Consider the following 23,206-nt stretch of genomic DNA (forward strand, 5'->3'; position numbering starts at 1 on the left):
TGGAGGGATCCAAGTGTCTAAGTGATAGAATGTGGGTTATCACTCCTGTAAGGATACAGGTAGTAAAAGGCACAGTAAAAGGAGGCACACTAATTCATGGTGGTTAATACTGAACGTGTCAAACTGGAGGAGTCAGTTTTTATGTTGTTAGCAGACACATATTTCTAAAGGATCTCTTTCTCTCTTCTATTCAAAATTTACAATTATAAGCCTACTTGAGTATTCTTCCAAAATTTCTTCTACAATTTTGAGCGAACTATGAGTTTATAGAGGTATTGCCTACCTCTGCACTATGGCGCAACTGTGAGTACATTTTTTTAAGCTTCACAATGCTCACCTGCTTCACACAAGGAACCTCTGCTTCAACAGGTACAGAGAACCATACCCATGCTTGTTTCGGTGCCTGCCCCGCGTCGTGCTACTGCCTCTTTTCCCGCTAGAGTCTTTATTTCAAGAACTTGTGTAATTGACATTTGCTGCTTCCTGCTCTGGACATATTCTACATTGACTGTTTAGAAGGCCTTACTTTACAATTTTGGGAGAATCTGGAGCATCTGGAGCATTTAAACGTGAGCTATTTCTCAACCCACGTAATTTTAAACCTGCCAGATTACTTATGTCCTTACACGGACACAGACAGTTACGACAACAGCAAGTGTCTCCGATAACTTTCGGATATCTCTTACAAGTCGTCCATCTCACAAATGAACCTTAATGCAACACTGCCATCTTGTGGCCAAATTGTGACCAAGCTGTCAAACCTTATTTTTCAATTTTGCTCAGAAGCTCACATTTTGCGCAACCAGCTCTTCACGTGGAATTTCTTCAGTATGTTACTTCTGTGACACACACATTCATTTTTATATCACTCCAATGGTGGATTTGTATTTTGTTATATTATATTTTTTGCCGATAAGTTTAATTGCCTTCTTCTTTGCAATTCTTCTTACTATCTCTATGGTTTCCTTTTCTTCTTCTTTCTCTTCTTCTTCTTTACTGACATGCAGAGTGTTACAGCCCCTGCACTTTTTTTACAGGAACCCGGAGAACCACCACTTGAATGGAAGTTATGGATTAGATCCTTTAAAGTATTCTTAGGTGCAATCGATCGTCAAAGATACAGACCTGAGAGAAAGAACAATCTGATGTACTATCATTAAGGAGTTGAGGGTCAAGATGTTTTCGACCACCTGATGGAGCAGATTTCATCTGCAGTCAGGCATTGTTTTATTTTTGTGCTTCAGACAGGCTGCATTTAAATTGCCACGCACATTTTGGTGCAGGTTAAAAACATGGCACATGAAAAATATGAAAGTGAGGCCTATTCAGTCTGAAATGCTTTTGCTGAATTAACATCTGTTTTTGCAATGTAGAGAAAAGTGGCCTTTTTACCTTTGAAGACTAATAGAATGTGTTTCTCTTCCCAGCTCATCCTTGCAATCTAAATTCACTATTTCTGTCTTAAAAGACTTTGACTTGTTGCATATTTTGATAAATATTTTCAGTTAATAACACCTCTTTTTTTAATGTGTGTGAATTAATAATGCATCAAACACTACACAGGGGGCTAAATGCTTTTTTGCTTGAAAAGCTATCTAAAACACTAAAGCATGTTGCGGTGTGTGCTCTATTAACTGTGTGAGCTGTATTAACTGTGTGCTTTTAAATTTTACACTAAAGCATGAAAATGTTATGTTGCACATTGCACATTTATTTTGCCTGTTGTCATAAATAATAGAAAAGCTGCTTGAAACTAATAGCTTGGCTAGGTAAACATTTATAAGGGGTATTCGTATGGAGTTGGGAAACATAATGGGCTGATTTACATGAAAGTAATATTCTCTTTGTGTCCGTTTTATTTTTGGGCCTAAGAGAACATGGCTGCCTGTGAAACCATCAAGGCTATGACTTGTAAAGAGAAGGGTGCATGCGCAGACTGAGCCAGCTTTCCTCATGACAAGAAGTCAAGGACATCTTGAACAGTACATTCTTGTGTTGTGCCAATGTACCAGCTAACTAAAGTATCCGTCCTACTGCGCTGTGGAAGGAAGGAAGAATTAGAATGAAACATTTTTCCCTAGTAAATGTTGCAAATGTTTATAAATGTAATTATTCATGTATGCTTCTTTTGTTAAAACTGGTAAAGTCAGGTTTTTAGAATGAGTCAGGGTAGTGAAAACTCATGCCATCATGACTGACCAATCACGTACAGGTTTTCCTAATGATGCATTATTTTTGTGTAGTCTGCCAAGGATTAGAGTATAAATAATGTCCTCTCTGGATGGGGGCTGGCTTTCCCAGCTCAGCTGGCTTCTAGGCTCATTAGGGGGGTGTGTGAGCTCTTGAGAGAAGGAACAGATTAGGCCAGACATCCTATGGGTTAGGTACGAGAAACGTCCCGGGAGATTGCTGAAGGGCGGAGTCTGCGTCCGAGGAGAGTCAGGGGGAGGTTTTTTGCTTCCACGTCATATTTTGGCACTGCAGGCCACATTCCTTTGAGGTCTGGTGACAGGCGGGCTGTCTCCCTCCGTGTTTGCTCTTTAGACACAGAGATGCACAGAGCAGCAACAGATAGAAAGGCTCTTTAGATTTAGATGCTAAACTTTAAGTTTATGCTTGGACTAATTAATTAGGTCTAAAAAGATTTATTTGTCTTATGCATTTATTTCTCTTAATGGGAGATTTTTGCCAACTATTTAATTATTGATTAGCTTTGCAAGACTATTTTTCTTAGAAACTCTTTAAAAATTTTGACTGATATTTTGCGCCACATTTTCTTTCCTACATGTTATGCTTATATGCAGACTGTAATGTGTTCTTTATTAATGCTATTTTTCCAGTTTTCCAAATTCTGTAACCTGATTGATATTTTACTAATGAATAAAGGGTCAGAGAAAAAATTAACTTTTGACTAGAAAATAAAACCCTTTAAAATAATCAACAACTCTCGTTATTGGCTTGAAATAATAAATTGTATTTTTGACTGTTCAGGTTTATTTAAAGTCTCCTGAAAGTAATACATGGTGTGAAGGGCCCAACACCTTTTGAGCGGTAAATTAGAGGTAGCATGAAGGTTTTACATTGAGAAACTACCAGAAGAAATTACCGCTCCATCAGTTTTTGGTAATCAGAGGATGGTCATTATTGATTAGTTTGGTGATTAATGATTATTGATTTCACCATCAACTATTCAACTAATGGATCATTGACCTTAAAAGGGAAATAAATAAATAGCTTCTTATGAACCACCTGAAGGTGGAGATCCCGATGAGTTTGATACAGCGGTAATGCAATTGGACAAGTATTTCACCAAAACGAAAAACATTGTGGTACACAGATATACATTTTTCACAAGAACACAAAAACCCAATGAAAGTATAAAAACCTTCATAACTGCTTTAAAAGTACTAGCTGCAAAATGTGAATTTGACAACTTTAAATCCCAACTCTCAAGGGATCAACTAGTTGCACGATGATATTGTAAAAAGGTTCAAGACGATTACTTACTTGCACAGACCCCACCCTAGATGAAGCTGTGGACATTGCCAAGAGCATTGAAAGCTCCGTGGACGATGCAAAGCAACTTGAATCCGCTTTATCCAATTCTACCATTTCCGGTGCGGTCACTGCTAAACCTCCTTTTTCTTCCACTTCTCTCCCAAATATCTACAGAGGATCTACCCTATCTAGGGGTGGAAGGAACTTCACACCAAATAGAGGTGGAAAAAAAGTTTACACCGAACAGACAGTTTAACTACAGAATAAGTTGTTATAGGTGTGGGTCATTTATGCATGTTTCTTCTTTCAAACACTGTCCCGCTATTAATCAACAATGTGGCCAATGTGGCAAAATGGGTCATTTTGCAAACGTTTGTATGAGGGGAAGAAGAAGTGTAAGATGTATACTCAATGATTCTGATGGCCAATTTGATGACGATGCCACTAATGAGGAGTATGTTGTAGTAGTCAAGAATTGTTCAGACAAATGCATTACGCAACATATTCCTAATCCCGAATTCGATGTAATCATTGAGACAAATCCTATTCAGCTCCTTGTTGACACAGGAGCGCGCATCACCATTGTATCTAAGGACAGGTATCTGAAGTTTTGGTCTACCAAAAGTTTGCTACCCCCGACATACTTACAGTAGCCTTTGAAGGCAGTATGATTGATTTGCTAGGCTACTTCTGTGCTAAAATAAGTGTTTTTGGAGTAGTTATCAATGGTAAAGTGTATGTGGCTAAAACGTGGAATCAATGTTCTCGGTCTTATTCAGCAAGCGGAGTTTGGCATCACTATCAAACCTTGCCTACCCAACCCAGTTTTTATTGGCCATCAATCCAACCATAATCACTTTACCCCCACTAAAGACATTAGCTCTCTGTCTAGCACTCAATTGGCCACTGCTTGGAAACACAAGTACAGTAAACATTTTGAAGATCACAAACTTCTACAATTTCATTAGAATCAAAGAAGATGCTGTGCCCATCAAGCATAGACTGTGCAACGTCCCTTTGAGCATTAGAGGTGATCTTTCCAAACATTTACAATCATTATGTGACCACGGCATAACCGAAAAAGTCGAGTTCACTTTCTGGCTTTCACACACTGTTTTGGCCAAAAAGAGGTCTGGGGACCTGAGGATGTGTGTTGACTTGAGAAGCCTTAACAAAGCCATCTGGGTTGACAGATTTCCTGTTCCGCGCATTGAAGATCTCATCACCAAAGTGGGTTCCTCTTCATGGTACACTAAACTCGATCTTAAGGCTGCCTACCATCAAGTAGAACTACATCCTCAGTCCCGACATTTCACAGCTTTCGTCACTCCGGATGGTCAATTTCAATTTTGTCGTCTCCCCTTTGGTCTCGCCTCGGCTGCTGCCATATTCCAAAGATTGATGTCTGAGATGTTCCATTACAATCCCCATGTTGTTGTTTTCCAAGACAACATTCTCATTTTCACCAAATCTGAAGCAGAGCATGATTCTGTCATTGATCAAATATTCAACGTTCTAGCAAACAGAGGTGTCACCTTACAAAAAAGCAAGTGTACCTTCAAAGTGAAGGAGATAGAGTACTTCAGCCACATCATTGCTGAACACGGAACCAAACCAAGACTGGGTCTTATAAAGAGCATAATTGATGCACCTCCTCCTGAAAACAAGGAACAACTCATGTCATTTCTTGGCCTCTATGAATTCTATTCGAACTTTATGAAAGATTGTGCCAAGACCAGAGTGTTTTAGGGCACTACTAAAGAAAGGTGCAACCTATGTATGGTCCAAGGAGTGCCAAAAAGGAGTCCAGTCCACCAAGAACCACATAGTTCATGCCCCCGCTCTGCCAGCATTTGTAGAAGGAAAGCAAACAATTATCACCGTTGATGCCTCAGAGTATGGTCTGGGAATTGTTCTCCCACAATATGCTGATGGAAAAGAACACACAGTAGGATTTGCAACCAGGACTCTTCGTCCTGTTGAACGGAAATATTCAGTCATTGAAAAAGAACTTTTAGCCTGTGTCTGGAGCATTGAAAAGTTCAAACCATATGTATGGGGCAGATCCTTCATCCTCAAGACTGACCATCGTCCCCTGGTTGGCACCCTTTCTGGTAAAAAAAAGTCAAAAGTACCACCGCTCGTTTAGCACGATTATCCACAAAACTCCTAGAACACACTTTAACTGTGAAATATATTCTTGGAGGAAAGAACAGTAGAGCGGACTGCCTATCAAGTCTCCCCATTTCAGACACAGATGAGCAAGGCTGGGAAACTAAAGTCGAAGAGTGCTTTGTGGCACTTATTGGTCAAGACAACTTGTCTTTTGCCAAAAAAGACTGGATTATGCAGATTGACAAGGATTCCATTCTCAAGGAAGTTGCATATTTGATTAAGAAAGGCTGGTTAAGAGAGGTGTCTTTCACCCGATCTTCAGATGTTCTGGAAAGTTAGTGACGAGCTTTGAGTGGAAGGTGGAACAGTTGTCAGAGGTGGCAAACTCATTCCTCCTCGTTATCGTGAGCAGATCATTTTAGCCGCACATTCTGGTCATCTTGTATCATTTATTAAAAAGTACTCAAAGGTACAGTTGAATCCCCTGTACCCCCACCTTGCAGAGCTTGGCAAAGACTCGGCATGGATTTTCTTGGACCATTCAATTTTTTCCCTTCCAGCTCTAAGTACTTTTTAGTCCTCATTGATCATCTGTCCAGGTGGGTGGAGGTTGAACCCATCTCTAAACCCAATTCCAAAAGCGTCATTAACTGTTTGAATGCCATTTTCCCCATGAAGGGTTATCATGAGGAAATTCTAACCAATTACGGCGTTCAATTCGTATCACATGAAATGACTTCATTCCTGCACTCCTGTGGCATCAAACCCACCAGGATTCCACTCTACCATCCACATAGTAATGGCAAAGACGAGAGGTTTAACAGGGTTGTAGTGGAGTGTGTGCAAGCAGCCTTTAGGTATAAATCCTGGGTTTTCCAAGCTGCGAAATATCTTGGCTGGTCTTATCGCACTTCACCTCATGAAAGCACCCTCCCAAGTGTATCCCTTATGGATGGTTAAATCCTTCCATCTTGGTTGCGACATAAGGTGCATGAGGGAATCTGCCACGTAGACTTCAACTGAAGCTTGTTCCAAACCTCACCAATTCTCCACCATGAAAGAAACTTACAGACTCCGTGTTGGAGACAATCCTATCTCGGTAAGAAAAGGTTTTTCAAAATTTCTAGACTCACAACAAATTGTTGATATTCGAAAGAACGCTGTTAAGTTGTCTAATGGAAACTGGTGGAGCACTTCTCATGTTGCCAAGAATACTTCTATTCGTTCCAAAACTGTCAAGGTCAACCAAATGTTTCAAGGGGGGACGGTGTTAGGAAGAGCACCAGAGCCAGACCACGAAAACTACAAGATTATGTTTAAGTTTTACTGCTTGTTCTCCACTTTGTTTCCTGCTTTCTCTAGTCCCTTTTTAGGTCTTGCCTGAGCCAGAGCATGCGCTGCTCTGGCGAGACATTTAGCAAGTGGGCTTTTAAAAGTCCGACCACACCCTTTTCCTGGCCTCAAGCTTGCGGTTAAGCGTGTGAGCATGTGCGCAGCCGCCATCTGGCTTTCCTTGCAGCAGCCTTACAACGCGCCTCGCTCTGCTCCTCCCACACCACAGAGCGCGTCCCCGCGATCTCGATCACTTTCACGGCAGCGTTACTTTTACAGCCGCGCGGCCAATGCTGGTTTCCTATTCTTATTTGCGGCTCCAATGCTCTCCCCCAATGCTTGAATTTTGTTTTTACCAGCGCGGCAAGCCGCATACGCAAGGCGGTCATACTGTGAAGTCTTTTCTATTTCTTACTTTTGTTACAATCTCAACACCTGTGTGGTTGCGCAATTGAATCAAAATTAAAGAAATGGAAAAACATGGTGCAGCAGGAGCATCGGCTGGAAAGGGTGAGGAGGTGCTGCCATAAGCCTTGAAGAATTACTGTATAAGGGCGCCAAAGCTCTCCCACAGCGCTTCCATTTTCCGTTTAACCAGCATTCTTTAGCTGCACTGTAATCATGACTTTACTTGCTTCTTGAGTTCTACCATTCAGCAGGACTATCATGGCCGCCATATTCTAATGTGACTATGTCACTTCACGTCTGCAGAGATATGGTCACTCGCCGCTTTCTGGATTGTGCTTATGTCGACTTTCAGAAGCTGGCTGACAGTAAGCGGCAAACGACTCTTGCTTAGTATTTTAGCACAAATGTCTTGTACCCGTGCTGATGCACCATTTCAAAACCCTCGTACCATACTCATGTTTACCACAAGTGGGAGGGACTTGTGTTTTTGCAGACATCAGATACTTTTATATATGTGATGTTGTTCACTGGGATGATCAACTCGTTGCCTCTGCTGTTTGCCTTACACCACGTGTTTTGTAAGTAATTAGATTAATGGGAAGCTGAGCAGTTTACCACGGTAATGAGTCTCGTGCAGTGTGACTGGCAATTTATTCACTTACAGCCCCAATGCAAAAATTAATTCCTGTTTCTCTTTATGAATCACCAGTGCCGAAACCAAACTCTATTAGCAACTTCATTGAAATATGCATTCAGAGTATCATATCTTAGTTAAAATTGCAGCCAGCAACCCCATATTATTTAATTACATTTGATTTCAGTCTAGTGTTGCCGTCTTTATGGCAGCTTGCTCCTCATTGCCATCCCACCCCATGGGCATGTGCTGAACTTTCAGCATTAGCAGCAACACAGCGACATGCTTAATATTTCAGCCCCTGCATGACTTGCTGACGTTGCCAATGCTGGTTTACATAGTGAATGCGAAATGTCTAAACCAGACCCCAGGGAATGCTGCCACTGAAATGCAATTGGAAAAAATTCAAACTTCGTCCAAACTGGATATGGTTTAAATAGTTTTTTTGCAACTGATAAAATAGTAATTAAATGGTCGATTCACAATTAGAAAAGGCGCTGCTGAACGTTGTAGTGTCGTGCTCTAGCTCTGCGTGCCGGCGCGATGCCGCAGCACGTTGGAGCGAGAGCGTGAACGATGTGCGCATGCGCCAGCGGCAGTAGGCGCATGCGCGAGTGGGGATTTGCGCCAGAAGCGACCGGAGCCTTTAGCGGCAAGACGCTCGGCGCTCTTATTAGTGAATTAACTTGAGCCAATAAAGCGAACTTGTTGAAACAGTTGCCCTGTCATAGTGTCCTGATTGGGAGTGAACTACATACACCACAGTAGCGACGAGGAGTGGGATTCCCCACAAACACCATCCCCGAAATAGAAGCAATAAGAACAACCCGACGGCGACACCTGGACCACGAACCAAGGTCAGAAATTGTCAGGGATACCCCAAGAGAGCACACAGCAGGGAAAGGAGGCAGCAGTATTCACAAAAAGAGAGCGGCAGAAGCGCACAAGTCCTAACCACGCCCACCACGTGCCCCAGGGCCTACCACGAGGCGACTGAGGAGCAGCACGGTAAGGCGGTGACGACGCTCCCGCTGAGGCCCTGGCGGAGAAAGGGGACAGCAGGGCGGGGGCTGAAAAAGAACATCCCAACAAGTTATAGGACAGAGGTGTCAGTGCACCAGGCAGCCCCAAGAGCCAGGGAGAAGGATCAGATCAAGGAGAGTACAGCAGTGCGCCAGGCAGCCCCGAGAACCGAGGAGTAGTACAGAGAGAACTGCCCAAGATGAGCAACCAAGCGACATCTCTCACAGCACCGATTCCATTCATACCCAAGCCGGGTGAACTCCAAATGAAATGGGAGGATTGGAGGGAATATTTCAAGAACTACGTAGAAGCCTTGGAAGACGAAAATGGGGAGGCATTTTCTAGTGCGAGGAAAAAACGGATACTCCTACACAATTTGGGCCCTGAAGGGATAAGGGTGTTCGCAAACATTGTACCTGCGACGTGGCAACAGCAGACGATGACTTCTTCAAGCATGCCCTGGAAGATCTTGACAATCACTACCGCCCGGCTGTGTGTGTCTCCATTGATCGTTTCAACTTCCAACAGAGGAAGCAAGAAGAAGGAGAATCCATAGACTATTACGTCGCAGCACTGAGGCGACTAGCGATCACTTGTAAATATGGACAACTTCAAGACGACTTCATCAAAGATCAAATAGTGATGCACACCACCAACAAATCGGTGCAGGATAAATTGTGGGCGCATGGCGAAGCAACACTCAAAGAAGTGATCGCAAAGGTAAAGAAAGCGGAACTCTCAAAACGTTGCGCCGAAGCAGCAAAAAAGGAGAATGCTCAAAGGATTATGGTCAATAAAATCGACGATGCGGAGTCCCCAGGCTAGCAGAGAAATGCACCAGGAGATGGGAGAGGAATGACCAAGTGGTCAGGAAAACCATGACAGTCTGGGAGACAACCCACGGAGAGCAGGTTCATGTGCTATAGATGTGGAAGTACGGCACACACAGCCCAAGACAAGCGGTGCCCCGCATTCCGCGCCAGGTGCACGTTCTGCGGCTTGATCGGTCATTATGAAAAAGTATGTCGCAAGAAAGGGAAGAAGTCGATGGTGAAGTACATTGCGCAATCTCCGGCAGAAGAACAAGCAGAGGAAGATCTAGAAGACGATGACCTGGTGCTGTGTATTGAAGAACAAGTGTTGGAAGTATCAGGCAAGCGCTCCGATAAACCACGAGCCGACATGTTGATTGGAGGGGTAAAAATCAAGATAGCGATTGACTCAGGATCACCATACACCATTGTACAAAGATCAGTGTGGGAAGGAGAGTTCAGGCCCACTCTCGGCCCGAAATTGGAACCGCCAGACATAAGACCGATATCGTACACAAACAACCTGATTCCCATGGTAGGGTAAAGGACCCTGAAGTTTGAGTTTAGAGGGAGATCAGCAGTATGCAAACTGTATGTGGCGGAACAGGGGCCCTCGGTGCTAGGATGGAGAGATCAAGGAGACATTGGAATAATGCTAGACCCGGGAGGCAAGGAACAAGTACTTCTGACGGACGGTGACAGTTGGCCAGACCTGGAGAAAGTGAAAAAAGACTTCCCCAAAGTATTTGGAGGCACAGTTGGCAAACTAGAGAAGTTCGTACACAAGATTCTACTCAAAGAAAAACGCGAGTCCTGTATCCCACCAAGTCAGAAACATACCCACTGCGGTTAAGGATGCAGTCCAACAAGAGCTACAAAGACTGGAGGAGCAAGGGATAATCGAGCCCATAGACAGCTCGGAATGGCTGGCGCCCCTAGTAGTAGCCAGAAAACCCAACGGCAAGGTGCGTTTGTGTGTGGACCTTCACGAACTCAACAAATGCCTGATAGAGAAATTTCCATTGCCGAGGATTGAAGAGATGCTAGCCAAAACGAGAGGTGTGACATGGTTCTCTACAATTGACCTCACCTCTGCTTACCATCAAATAGACTTACACCCAGCGAGCAGAAAGCTCACCTTCATTACACCCTTTGAATGTTACCAGTACCGCAGAATGCCCTTCGGGTTGGCAGCTGCTGTTTTCCAAAAACTCGTGCACCGCCTGTTTAAGGATATGGAAGGCGTCCAATACTTCCAGGACGACATTCTAATTATGGGAACAGACCGAGAGGACCATGACAGGAAGCTGTACAAGGTGTTGAAGGTGTTACAAGAGAAAGGTCTCACCGCTGAATGGAAAAAATGCAGACTTGGCATGTCAGCAGTCACCTATCTAGGACATGAAATAGGGAGCCAAAGAATCACCCCAAAAAAAGAAAATGTGAAAGCGATCTGTGAAGCCAGAGCACCAGTCAGCAAGGATGAAGTGAGATCATTCCTGGGCATGGCCGAATATTATAGCAAGTTTGTCCGACACTTCGCCACGAAGACTCACAGACTGAGACAACTCATAAGAGATAAGACGGCGTTTCAATGGGATGATGAAGCCCAATGTGAATTTGAGGAATTGAAGAGTAACATACGTCAGGCGGTGCCGTTACATGGACATGATCCCTCGGGTCAGACTATCCTGACAACTGACGCCAGTGAAAAGGGTTTAGGAGCTGTGCTGGCACAAGAGAGGGACGATAACACCGTAGAGACCCTTAGCTTCGCCTCCCGAGCGTTATCTCCCACAGAGCAAAAATTCAGTGTAATTGAAAAGGAGATGCTGGCGGTCACATGGGCAAATTCAGGCAGTTCCTGTGGGGCACCAGATTTAAGCTACAAACTGACCACAAACCACTGGTCAAAGTGCTCACCTCGAGTGGGCATGCCACTGCCACTCCACGCATAACCAAAATGACCCTCAAACTATTGGAATACACATATGATGTAGAGTACTTACCTGGGACGCGCAACAAAGGTGCTGACTACCTCAGTCGCGCCTCAGCCATGGAGGATGCACCCGAGGCCTCGTCGGAAGGAGACGAAATGGTAGCTGTGATGTAGGATTCGCAAAGAACGATCAGCAGGCAGGAATGGGCGCAGGCGTATGAGGATGATGGAGACATGAAAGAAGTCAAACACTATCTGATCAAAGGTTGGCCAGGGAAGAAGAGACTTAAAGAGACTCTTAAGAAATTCTATGAAGTGCGGGAGGAATTGTCGGTGAGCGACTCTGGAATCTTTGTGTACCGCAGTGATAAAGTGGTGTCCCCCACGACATTGATCCCGCTCCTGCTGAGCCAACTACACGAGGGCCATCTCGGCATCGTGAAAACGAAACTGCGTGTGAAACAAATGTACTGGTGGCCAGGTATGGACATTCAAATAGAAAGACATGTGAGAGAGTGTGACCAGTGCCAGGGGGCGGACAAGATATTGAAACCCCTGTGACGGGCGTTGGGCAAATTTGAGCAACCACGCAACCCTTGGGAAGACATCTCGGTAGACATTTTGGGACCAGTGTTAGACACCCAAGGAACAGCAAAGTACCTATGTGTTGTGGTGGACAAATACTCCAAGTGGCCGGAGGTGCACGTACAAGAGGAAATGGATTCTGAAGCCGTAATAAAATTTCTCACCTCAGTATTTCTAAGAGAGGGGATACCAAGGACGATCCTAAGTGACAATGGCCCGCAATTTACCTCTGAGAAATGGACCAGATATATGGAAAGGAACGGCATTAAATCAAAACACACTTCAGTGTACCATCCGGCGAGCAACGGCCAGGTAGAAAGGTTCAACGCGTCCTGATGGGATCCATACAGGCAGCAATAATGAAAGGTAAAGACTGGGAGGTGGAAATACAGAGTATGCTGTGGGCATACAGAATCACCCCCGCTTCGACATGGTACAGCCCCTTCCAGATTTTGCGGGGAAGACACCCTTTTACGAGAGACAATGTAGTCTGGAGAGAAAAGACGATCCCCAGCAAATGGTTGCCGGCCGTTGTCCAGCATAACCTGGAGAAGGCTCAGAAGGTGTACACAGAACATTACAATAAGAGACGGAGTGTCAAAGAGACAGATGTGGAGAGAGGGGAATGGGTGAGAGTCAAGCTTGCTGTACTCAGAAGGAAAGGAGAAAGCAAGTACAGCCCACCCCTGCAAGTGGAAGAGGTGTATGAAAGAGCTGCATTACTCAGTGACCGAAAAGTGTGGTCCCAAGACCGCATGGCAAAAATCAACAAGATCATACAATGGCCTGTAGGAAAAGAGAATGACCAATGTGATCAGAGACAGCGAAGTAGCGCTGAGGAGATGACCGCCAAGAGAGGAAAGCCAAGAGGAAGGAAGAATGCAAGTAGAGAGAGAAGATATGGAGAAATCGAGTGAAGAAGAGACCCCTACAACAAGAAGTGCCGCTCCCACAAGGAATGAGTCTGGGACACAGGGAATGGTGGTGAGCCCTGCACGTGAAAGTACCCGCGAAGAATCTACACCGGTAAGACGCACACGTGCTGGGAGAATGGTGGTCAGGCCTGCTCGTTTCAAAGACTTTGAAGTAGATGACTATTGAACCCTGGGACTACTAGCCTTTTGTGTTTGTGAAAAAGAGGAGATATGTAGTGTCGCGCTCTAGCTCTGTGTGCCGGCGCGATGACGCAGCACGTCGGAGCGAGAGCGTGAACGATGTGCGCATGCGCCAGCGGCAGTAGGCGCATGCGCGAGTGGCGATTTAGGCCAGAAGCGACCGGAGCCTTTAGCGGCAAGACGCTCGGCGCTCTTATTAGTGAATTAACTTGAGCCAATAAAGCTAACTTGTTGAAACAGTTCCCCTGTCATAGTGTCCTCATTGGGAGTGAACTACATACACCACAAACGTCAGTGTGGCTATCCGTAGATGCAAAAAGTTACATCTGATTCTCTCTCTCCCCTACCCCCCCACCCTCGGTTTACTAACTCTTAAATTTGTTGTGTTAAAAACACCTCCTCCATCGGCGTTGTGCCCATGGGCACACAGCTGCCTGCGAGCCAGTGGGCTTTGTATGGTGTAACACGTTGTGGTATTTTAGATGCCAGCTGCCTGACAGACAAGTGTTAGGGTTGCAATGCCAGAGGCGTGTATCGTGGCAGAAGCAGCAAGCAGGCAGGCAGGAATTTGCATCCGAGACCCGAGAGCCCCGAGAGCGCAGTGGTGACCGGTTGACGAGGGTGAGACGAGCGCAGCAGGGGCAGGGCTGGTCTTAACAGTAACAACGAAAATAGACAGTTTCATTAATTTTCAGTGCATTTCAGACAGCAACTTCTTCAGTGTGCCCTGCATGGAGAAACCGCATCTCAAGCTAAATAGTGAATGATGTGCTACGGTATGTGTGCAATGTCACTTTGTGCCCAAGTGTGTTTTGTGAGATGTTCTCTTATGTTATGGATTTCAATTTTAAGAAAAGTCCGTATGTTATGTGTTGTGTTACATTAGGTTATATAGTGTTACTCAACGTTACGTTACAATTTTATAACATTGTGTTATGTTATTACATTTTATGGTCTTCCAATGCTATGTATTATTTTATGTTACGTTGTCATGGTACGGTGTGTTTTTTTGTGTTTTTTATGTTTTCTTGTGTATTTTATGTTTTCGTTTTCTATTATGTTCTTATATTATGTGTTATTTTATGTAATATTGTTATGCTTCACTGTTACGTTAAGTTGTATTGCGTTCCGTTACATTGTGTTACGTTGAATTATGATACATTGCATTACATTTCATTGTGTTAAGTGATATTTTTATTATCCTATAATGGTATGTATCATATGTTCTGTATTGTTGTTTTATGCTACGTTGCTTTTTGTAAGTATTAGATTCCATCTTGGAGTGGAGTGTGTCTATAGGTTAATTACTTTTTTATTTTTTTATTATGGCATTGAATATTAAACCATATTATGTCATTTGTTAAGTTGTTGTTATTATAGTGAGATGTGCTGGGTGGTGGTATGCATTATGTTAATGGTTTATTTATGTTTCTATTGTGTTATGCTTCGCTTTTGGCATGGATGTTCTATTAAGTGTGCTCCATTTTGCTTAATTGTGCTATGTGAGCTGTGGCCTGCTATGTGATGTTTTGCATTATGTTATGCTATGTATGATCTGCTCTGCTGTGTTGTTCTGAGGTGCATAAAGGTTCTTCCGTTATGCTTATTTGTGGTTTAAAGGGACTTGTTCCGATATATTGTTTTTTTAAAAGGTTGTGCTTTGAGGTGATTTGCTGTACTGAGTTATAAAGTATTCTGTTTCTTGTAGTGTTGTGTGTTTTGGTGTTTTTGGTGTATTATGTAATGAGCTGTGTTGCTCTACACTGTGCACTGTTGCAGTAAATAGTTCATGCAACGCCACAACAAACTGGCCTATCTAGTTTACCATTTGAACAAATCAGCGAAAGCATTCAAGGAACTTGGCAGAAAAAAATGCCCAAGTCATCTGGTTGTCAGGCAATGCAATAAGTCTCGCATTTGTGAGAGTTTAAGCTATTAGCATTGTAAATGATAATGCCTTTTATATCCGTTTTAAAAACTAAAACATAAATAAAAGGTATTGTCATTTACAATGCCAATAGCTAAAACTCGGGTAAATGTGAGACCTATTGCATTGCAAATGCTTGTTCCTTTATGTATCCTTTCCACATTTCCGTTGTCACAAGAGTTAGTTTATCAAAATGTGGGAGGTGTGGTGATGTGATGCTGGCAGAGGCCTGTGAATATTCCGTGCTGTCATCTAGAGTGTTGGCAGACACCCTGCCCTGAATGTTCTGTCAGTGGCAGGTGCTGTCTGTGCCTTGGCTGTACCAGCTGGGACGACTCTCTGTACTCCCTCAAACCTTCAACTGGAAACCTATTATACGAGTCCATCATACCTCTCTTCAGTTTCACTTCAGGCTGGATATTGGTATCCATCTCTGCTTACTCCATCGGATCAGTACTTTCAATACTGCCTGCAGCAATGAGGCAAAGCTGCCACTAATAGCGAAAATCTGTAACGTTCTAAGCACTTTTGGGGCACCGCAGCAATCACTTCGAAGGTTCTATCCTTTAGAATTTGGCTGCTGAGATGAGCGGAAATAAAAGAGAGAATGGAATTACTTATAAAATAACTATAAGAGGACACAGGATTCCAACTGTAGTTTGTTCCCAACCTCAACGGTAAAATCTACAAAACATGCCTAGTTTATATTCAGCAAAATACAAACGTGAACCACTTAAGTCCTATGAAATGCCAAGTATAATGCTAACAACACTGTAGACTTTGGAAGTACATAAGACTAGCTGTCTCTCTACTAGAACGTGTACATGTATTCTTATCTAGTGGAGCTTTGCGACCTAGTAGGATCTAGTGAAACCACTAGAGGAGCACTGTACTTTCAGCTTCATCATCAGGTTAAGAAAATTACACAGTAGAATCACAGAAGTGTGACCCATGTACTCAAACAGCAGAAACTTGAATATTACACTTGACCAACAAAAACAAAACATTTGTTAAGAGTGGACTGCAAGTGAAAAAAGAAAAATGAGATTCCCTTTGTTAATAATAGCCATTTTAGGTAACCAAAAGCAGTTAGAACAATGCACCCGCACCATGACTAGAGAAGCATAAAGAAGAATATGAGGACCTATCATGTCATGATACATGTCAGGTGTTGACCGTTGCAAAATTTAGTCATCAGCAACCATGCTGGGGTCGATGTAAGAAGAGTCATATTTCTTCTCATTGTCTCATAACAGACAGTGAAACAGTGACCTGGATGAACAGCGCTGGAAAACATCTTTCAATCTATCACAGCTGTCCTTACCTGTGAAAAGGCAAAACATATAAGCACACAAAATAGATATTGTGAACCACTCACAATCTAACAGCAGGCAGTAGAGTGGACATCAAATGGCCAGAGGACTAAAGTAACAATGGAACCATTCTGAACCCTCAGCAAGGAACCAGAACATGCAAATCAGAAGGGGACAAAAACAACACAGACGTAACAAGAAGAAAGCAAAAAATCCACCAACAATGATCACACTAGTTGTCCCCATGCAGAAATACTTCTGGGGTAAAGTGGCAAAACAATGAAGATTACAAGCCTTGTGTCTGAAGTTGATATACTCCCCTTTGTGACAACAGTTGCAAAGCTAACTTCCATCAATCCAATGTTAAAGAAACTAATAAACACAACAGTCATGACTAAACAAAACCCAACATAGAAATATAAAGCCATGAAAACGAATTAGAATTTTCACCTGACGAACTTAGAGAACCATTGTCAAGTAGGGCTATTGTGGCACTGAGTGACGTGTAGGGTGTATGATTGTAGGTTAAATATCAGTGGTGTGGAGGCATCGCCAGCTCCACAGTGCTCCTGATGGATGGTGAGTTCCAGCCCCAAAAATATTTTGTCAGTTTTCGATTGCAGTTCCCCAGTACCACACTGCTACCAGCACCAGTCAAACAAGCATTTGCAATGCAATAGGTCTCGTATTAGGAAAGTTTGAGCTATTGGTATTGTAAATGACACATTTTTTATTTAGGTTTTGTTTTTGAAAATAGCGAAATTAATAGCTTTGTCATTTACCATGCCAATAGTTATAACTTTCGCAAATGTGACACCTATAGCATTTGTAATGCAATATGTGTTGTATTTACGTGACTTCCATGTATTGATATTACAAATAACAATGGTTTTTAATTTTTTTTTAATAATTAATACTTAAATAAAAGTCTGATGCCTGATGTTTGTGGATGTCTGACACTTGTGGATGCCTGACGCTTGCGGATGCCTGACGCTTGCGGATGTCTGATGTCTGATGCCTGCGGATGTCTGACGCCTGCGGATGCCTGACGCCTGCGGATGCCTGACGCCTGCGGATGCCTGACGCTTGCGGATGTCTGATGTCTGATGCCTGACGCCTGCGGATGCCTGACGCCTGCGGATGTCTGACGCCTGCGGATGCCTGACGCCTGCGGATGCCTGACGCCTGCGGATGCCTGACGCCTGCGGATGTCTGACGCTTGCGGATGTCTGACGCTTGCGGATGTCTGATGTCTGACGCCTGCGGATGCCTGACGCTTGCGGATGTCTGATGTCTGACGCCTGCGGATGCCTGACGCTTGCGGATGTCTGATGTCTGACGCCTGCGGATGCCTGACGCTTGCGGATGTCTGATGCCTGACGCCTGCGGATGCCTGACGCCTGCGGATGCCTGACGCTTGCGGATGCCTGACGCTTGCGGATGCCTGACGCTTGCGGATGCCTGACGCTTGCGGATGCCTGACGCCTGCGGATGTCTGACGCCTGCGGATGTCTGATGCCTGACGTTTGTGGATGTCTGATGCCTGACGTTTGTGGATGTCTGATGCCTGACGTTTGTGGATGTCTGATGCCTGACGTTTGTGGATGTCTGATGCCTGACGTTTGTGGATGTCTGATGCCTGACGTTTGTGGATGTCTGTTGCATGTGGATGCTTGATGCTTTTGGATGCCTGACGCTTGCGCATGCCCGACGCTTGCGCATGCCCGACGCTTGCGCATGCCCGACGCTTGCGCATGCCCGACGCTTGCGCATGCCCGACGCTTGCGCATGCCCGACGCTTGGTGACGCCCGACGCTTGGTGACGCCCGACGCTTGGTGACGCCCGACGCTTGGTGACGCCCGACGCTTGGTGACGCCCGACGCTTGGTGACGCCCGACGCTTGGTGACGCCCGACGCTTGGTGACGCCCGACGCTTGGTGACGCCCGACGCTTGGTGACGCCCGACGCTTGGTGACGCCCGACGCTTGGGGATGTCCGACGCTTGGGGATGTCCGACGCTTGGGGATGTCCGACGCTTGGGGATGTCCGACGCTTGGGGATGTCCGACGCTTGGGGATGTCCGACGCTTGGGGATGTCCGACGCTTGGGGATGTCCGACGCTTGGGGATGTCCGACGCTTGGGGATGTCCGACGCTTGGGGATGTCCGACGCTTGGGGATGTCCGACGCTTGGGGATGTCCGACGCTTGGGGATGTCCGACGCTTGGGGATGTCCGACGCTTGGGGATGTCCGACGCTTGGGGATGTCCGACGCTTGGGGATGTCCGACGCTTGGGGATGTCCGACGCTTGGGGATGTCCGACGCTTGGGGGGGGGGGGAGGAGGGGGGTTAGTCATGAGTATAAGAGAGAGATCCCTTTAAGCTGAAAGCAAATGGACAGTTTTAAGAGGGAGATAAAAGGTTCGAAAAGAGGGTGACCCATTAATGTCTGTGCCTGTGGATGCATTTTGTCAGGATGGTGAATATGTGATGAAAGAAGATGGCAAAGGCACAAAAAAAACGAGCCTAACGGGGGCAGAAAAAACGCGGCCGCGAAATGAAATCCCTTTGAAGTCAAGCTGCTGAATGATAGGGAACCTGAAAGGCCTCTAGGAACCTGTAAAACAAGCTCTTGGCATTGCTGTGGGGAGGGGGGGAGGAGAAATGCGAGTCACGGCCGCCAGGCCGTGAAGTGTGAAGCAGTGGGCGGGAAAGAAGATCCCTTTGAAGCTGCTGGGCAGAAATGCGAGCTCAAGGCCTGGCGGCCGTGAAGTGTGAAGCAGTGGGCGGGGAGGCAGGAGCAAATGGTATGGGGAGCCTTTGAAGAGCAAGCCAGAAACACCAGGGGGGCGGAGAAGCAGATTGCCTAGGAGGCAGGCAGAAGGCTCGGGCTTGTGCATGTGCACATGCACTCGTGGAAAACCTCTTTTTGGTAGACCTTAGTTTAAGTCTTGGTTTCACTATAGACTCGTCCTATTCCATTCCTGCGGAATGGGAATAGGCCGAGACCTAAAAAATATGTGGCAACTTTAAAGTGTGCAGCAGTGGTAGAAATGAGAAGTGAATGCCCTTTTGTATCAGCTGAAACACATGTGAGTTGGAGCACAACCACCCCACCACCCTCTGATTGAAGGCAGAATCCATCACGTCATCTTACCCAGCCAGCGAAGTCACTAATTGACAGAACAACCAAAAAATAAAATGTTGAGCCGGAACAGGAGAAGTAAGCTAGGAGGTGTGAGGGGTTCATGGGCCTGTCATTGATGTTGCAGTCCACAGATTTGTGTACCTGAAGTGGGGGCCTTCTGGAATCGACAGAGGGCAGATATGGGGCAAGGAATGCCACAGTGTGTGATGGAGCATATACTGGGGGTAAACGGCCAGGCAAGACAGATGGACCATGAGACTCCAAAATACTGTACTTGTGACTTCCCATATACTGAAGGTGCTGATCAGCTGGGAGCATCCCATACATCACTAAGGGACTCTGAAAGAGCAGTTAGAAAGGTGCAACGCGAGGGGTCCTCCAAGATCCACCGCCCTGATTGTCTCAACAGCAAGATATAAATCACAAAAGCCTGGAAACAAACAAACCTGTCCCTTTGTACATGGTTAGACTGTAAGTTCTTAAAACATAGCATTGTTGACATTGTGTCTGTGATATCCAGCATTCTACAAGCCTACCCTCACAACCAACAACCACTGTTGGTGTCACTGCTTGATGTATACTTGACCTGTCACTACCATTCCAGATGGACATATATCTCCCAAAGTCATGTTCTGCAGCATGAAGAAGCTAGACAAAGGGAGACAAGACGATGAACTCTGCTTATGCTGGGAGAAGAATGATAGCAAAAAGAACGCAGAGGAAGTGACCAGAAAGGCTCCTCTGAATCCTCTCATGGCATGACGACCATTTTTTTAAGGGCCAACTTGAAGCAAATGTTTCTTTATGGAGAGCTTCTATCCACCTTCCTCTTGCCACAGATATGCAGTAGGGAGCACTGACAGCAGCAGTCAGGACTCTGTGGTTGCGCTGTTTTACTGGTCTCATGATATCAGAAGCATTGAGGAATCAAAATCTCGCAACCCCAGAAAAATCATAGCAGCCATTTTTTAATCGAGTCGCAGAAATCACACACCAAGTCTCTATTACTACTGCTTAGCAATTTAGGACCAGTGTAAAAAGAGCCAAGCTCCTTCCTGCCATGACAGCAAAGATGGCACAAAAGCCTACAGCCTTACCGGATACCTGCCGGCGTCTCTGCAGCTTTCCAGAGCAGATCACTCATTCCAGGCAGATATTGTATGTATTCTTTCTTGGACTTAACAACCTGTAACCAGATGAAAAACAGTCAGTTACTGGTCACCGTGAAGCAGTGACCATCGCTAGACACATATAGGAACTGATCATGCTAGCAATGATAACAGTTAAACTATTTATTCACCTTTAACCATTCCCTTAAAGTACAGCACTCATATAAGGAACACTGGCATTAAGTTTGAAAGACAAAGGCTAATATAACTTATTGACGAGATGCGCAAAACTGGTAGGAATAACAGCTTACAAAGCAGACAGTTAGGAGTACAAAACGAATACTTGCTTATTTCTGTTTCAGAAACATTTTTTGTCGCATCAACTTCGTACTGAAGCATGTCAACTTACATACACAACAAAAGAAAGTCAATGCACTATGTAATAATACAGTAAATAACGTATGGACTATATAATGTAGAGAAAAAAAATCCACTGGGAAACTCTATATAATTGTATTTCATTCTCTTGCGTTTAATACACAATAGGAGTCAGAGATTGTGTATATATATATATATATATATATATATATATATATATATATACACACACGCATATAATTATGAACATGTGAACAAACTTAGCAGGTATGAACCAGAACAGTGGTTCTTAACCTGTTGTCCGGGGACCCTTAAGGGTCCCCAAAGCCTACACAGGGGGTTCATTACTGCTTTAAAAATTAAATAATGGTAAAAGATTAAGAGGGTGCAACTAAGTTGTTAGGTCTTAGGCTAGAAGAACTGTGGAGCGTTTTGAATGATGGCTGCTCACCTAAATTTGTATTTTACTTTGAATTTGGAAAAAAAAGGATAAGTCCTTATCTAGTCTTCGGGAAACAAGTAGGAGAAGCACTGACATGAGCAAGAGCAGAAACTCAAGCCTTAAACCCTACGTTTTCAGTACAATGCTTGGTTTCGGAGGACTAATTGGGAAGGCACCATGAGCGATGATAATCCACTGACAGAATTATTTTATTTTTTTAATATATTTATTGATTTTTTATAACAGCTAGGCAAGAAATCTAGATAGCAAAATAAATACGTACGCTATAGCTTCATGAATTATAGAACATCAACAGCAGAATACACAGTACTACATACAATAATATAAGCAACAAACTCATTACTGCCCCAACCATTTCTCAATTGGGGACCATATTTTACACCCAAACCTTTTCTGTCTAATACCCTTTAGTTTATACAGAGAAGATTCAAGATGGTATATGGATAACTGTTTAGCTTGCCATTTTAGAAAATTTGGTGGTTCCGGGTCTATCCATTGCGACGTAATACAAAATCTATATACAGACATACTTAAAAAAACAAAAGCTTCGTCTGCTATCGACCATTTGTACACTGGGCTCTCTTCTCCACCAAATATAACCAGTTGTGCAGTTAGTTTTACCCCAATGCCCAAACTGTCCTTAAAAAATCTCTCAATTTCTGATTTAAATTTAAAAAGTTTTGGACAAAGAAAAAAAACATGAATCATATCTGCAGCAACTGAGTTGCAGCAGCTACAGTTGGTCCCCCGTCCGGATTTCCATTTTGTTAATTTAGCTGGCGTGTAATACAGATCGAACACCGACATAAAATGTTGGGATTGAAGCGAACCATTTAATAATACACTATTGGCTATCTCCAAACTTCTTTCCAACATTATTCCCTCAACACCCAGCTTGTCTTGCCATTTCTTCTCTATAGCCATGAGATCATCTTCCTCCGTTACCAGAAGAAGTTGATACAGAGGACCCATTTTAAGCCTTCTTTTAATTGCTTCAATAATCTCTATTTTATCTAAAGAAAGCATATTACTTGACAGCTTCTCTTCACAAAAACTTCGAAGCTGAAGATATTTTAAAAAAATCTGCACGTTGTAATTTAAACTTGTCCAATAAGAAATCAATGGAAACAAAGCTTTGCCCCTGAAACAAGTCACCCAAGACCCGAACACCCTGCTCTTCCCATCTTGCCATCACCTGATCTTTAAAAACCTCAGAATAGGGCAATTATGGAATGGTGTATACGAGGTTAGCTTATTTAAGATTCCGAATTTCTTCTTCATTGCCCTCCAAACAAAACGAGCCGTATAAAATATTTTAAATTTGGTCTTTTTATAGTAGCTTGGTTCCACCATTCTATTCAAACATTGTTTAGCCTGCTGACCCAAGAGCATCTCGTAGATGGAGG

The 23,206-nt window shown here is 44.1% G+C and overlaps 1 protein-coding gene across 1 annotated transcript in view; it reads right to left on the reverse strand.

Annotated features, from left to right (window-relative positions):
* The window catches only part of LOC144770362 (uncharacterized protein ZSWIM9-like), a 396,670-nt gene that overhangs the window by 333,202 nt on the left and 40,262 nt on the right, over window positions 1–23,206 (reverse strand). The window contains exon 2 of the mRNA XM_078654827.1: window positions 20,948–21,036. The gene's annotated coding sequence lies outside the window, so the exon portion shown is untranslated. The remainder of the gene's footprint in view (window positions 1–20,947; window positions 21,037–23,206) is intronic.

The sequence above is a fragment of the Lissotriton helveticus genome, chromosome 7 (assembly GCF_964261635.1).
Source record: "Lissotriton helveticus chromosome 7, aLisHel1.1, whole genome shotgun sequence".
Classification (NCBI taxonomy): Eukaryota; Metazoa; Chordata; class Amphibia; order Caudata; family Salamandridae; genus Lissotriton; species Lissotriton helveticus.